Genomic DNA, 2,546 nt, shown 5'->3' on the forward strand with positions numbered 1-2,546 from the left:
AGTGGGTTCTTCCCAATTAAGCCTTCAGATGAGAACACTACTTAGCCATTATCTGCATTGCTGTCTTCTGAGATCTTAGGCAGAAAACATAGTTAAGCCATGCCCAGATTCCTGACCCATGGTGATTGTAAGGTAATAAATGTGTGTTGTTTTGAGCTGTTAAATTTGTGATAATTTATTTTGCAACAATAGATAACCAGAAAATTACACAGGCTTGATCATCTGAATGTTGGATAAATAGTTCCCACGAGTAGAGTACTACAGGCAGGACAGATAAGCAGCTGAAGAAGACCTATGGGAAAAGTTTTAATTAGCAATAATCGCGCCTCGGATAAACCTCATTGGCTACGATACTGCCACTGTGCAAAGCTTGAAGAAGATCTATGATAGCAGAATATGCCAGGGTATGAAGTTTTTTCAAGCATGTATAAGTTCAAATATCAGACCAAGGCACTGGAAGTAGATGAGCTCCCTGGGTTAACACAGTAGTAGTACTGCACTAGAGTACTGTACTAGAATACCAGAGTATTGCACTAGAATACTAGAGTACTACACTAGAGGCAGGTCATCATGTTGGATCTGTGTATCACCTTATTCTCTAGTTATAATTAAGAGGAGAGAGCCAAAAGCACCTTATAGATTAGAGCAGGAGTTGGCAAACTATGCCTTGAAGCCCCCTGTTTGGCCCCCAACTGTTTTTGTAAATATAGTTTCACTGGAACACAGCCACACTCATTTATTTACATATTGTCTTTGGCTACAGTGATGGAGTTAAGTAGCTGTGGCAAGGACTGTATGGCCTGCAAAGCCTCAAATATTTACTTTGGGTTCCTTGCCAAAAACGTTTGCTGACCTCTGGGTTAAAACATTAAATAAAGTGGGATCTTCCTATATAGGTATATATTTATTTATTTACTGGCAAATATTACATCAGAGTCTTATTTTTAAGTGTTAATGAATAAAAAAAAAAAAGAGTTCTGAAAACATTTTGTACTACATGGCATAGGAGTAGCTTTATGAAGGCACATGGACATAATGCATGCATGAAAATGACCTAAAGAAATACTCAGAATAAAAAGAAAATTCAGAAAAAAAGGTTTTCAAAATGCAATTAATCAAATCTAGAACATAAGAAATTTTTCCAGAGATGAATAAATCAAGTTCTTCTTTCAGATGAAAAATTTCACAATGTTTCAATAGATTTAATAACAAGTAATACATATTTTGGTACCTGCTGAATTTTAAAATTGTTACACACACACACACACACAGACACACACACACACAAGAGAAAACAATATGAAAAATACCAGGTTGAAAAACTTTGTTGAATATAAAAGAGTTACTAGTATGGCAATAGACTTTTCTCCAGCAATAAAAAATTAAAATAAAAAATAGAGAGCTTTGACATATAAAAGCTTGTATTCAATATTTTTATACCCAATGAACTTGATTTTTAGATATGTGACCCAAAAAAGTATATCCTCAAATATGCAGATGTTCAGAAACATAATTTACAAATTAGTTTTTAAATAATTACATAAATTATTGAAAAATAAAGTAAATTATGTGTATGAATTGAAAACTTATAACAGGAAATCAGCAACAAACATTAAAATGAACTGTCCATAGTTGAAGCTAAATAAATGTTTAAATTCAGATTAAAACTGCGCTAAAAAATGTTTAAAATGGAAGATATGTAATTTAGAAATAATAATTAAATAATACTACTATCAGTTGTCTGATATCTAGAAAATACTAATAAGGACAGTGTGTTGAATGGCTGGGAGACTGTGAGGCTGTAATTAGATAGCATAGTACGGAAGGATACAATGGCATAAGAGAGGTTCAGGAGCTATTTTTAAGTAGGAAAAATAAGTGACATTGTATGCAAAATATTTATCTTATATGTTTTATTGTAAGGTATGAATTATCCATACTATCCATATCATGATCGGAAGGATATCTTCAATTATAGTCACTGTTATTTTTATGCATAAGAATTACAGGATATTTACATTCATTTTTAACTTTCTTTGTAATTCCTAAATTTATTATGGCCAACATATATATTTTTCAAAATAAAGAATATTACCAATATATTTGAAATTAATATATCAAAATATTTACTTTGGATATCAGTAGGATTAGAGATGAAATGTATTTTTAATTAAAGTCAGGATTGTTTTGGTTGACATTAAAAATTCGTTCTATAATTAGGTCAGAGCCCCATTATTGTCTTATAATAAAACTGACTGTATTAGAACATGGAATAAATTTTATTAGGTAATAAGGAATGTCAATGCTTAATAGCAAAACCTTTTTTCTAGTCCAAAAAATTGGGTTATGGATACACATAATTAAGAAACAACTGTTTAGACAGTACTGGCTGTCTTCTTTTTTTTTTTAACTTTTTTTTTATTATTATGTTATGTTAATCACCATACATTACATCATTAGTTTTTGATGTAGTGTTCCATGATTCATTGTTTGCATATAACACCCAGTGCTCCATGCAGAACGTGCCCTCTTTAATACCCATCACC

The 2,546-nt window shown here is 31.4% G+C and overlaps 1 pseudogene; it reads right to left on the reverse strand.

Moving 5' to 3' along the window:
* Positions 1-218: 218 nt before the first annotated feature.
* On the reverse strand, positions 219-371 carry LOC115939863 (U4 spliceosomal RNA; annotated as a pseudogene).
* Between the last annotated feature and the right edge of the window lie 2,175 nt (positions 372-2,546).

This window comes from Leptonychotes weddellii, chromosome 7 (genome assembly GCF_054177405.1).
Source record: "Leptonychotes weddellii isolate Sample4059 chromosome 7, ASM5417740v2, whole genome shotgun sequence".
In the NCBI taxonomy this organism is placed as follows: domain Eukaryota; kingdom Metazoa; phylum Chordata; class Mammalia; order Carnivora; family Phocidae; genus Leptonychotes; species Leptonychotes weddellii.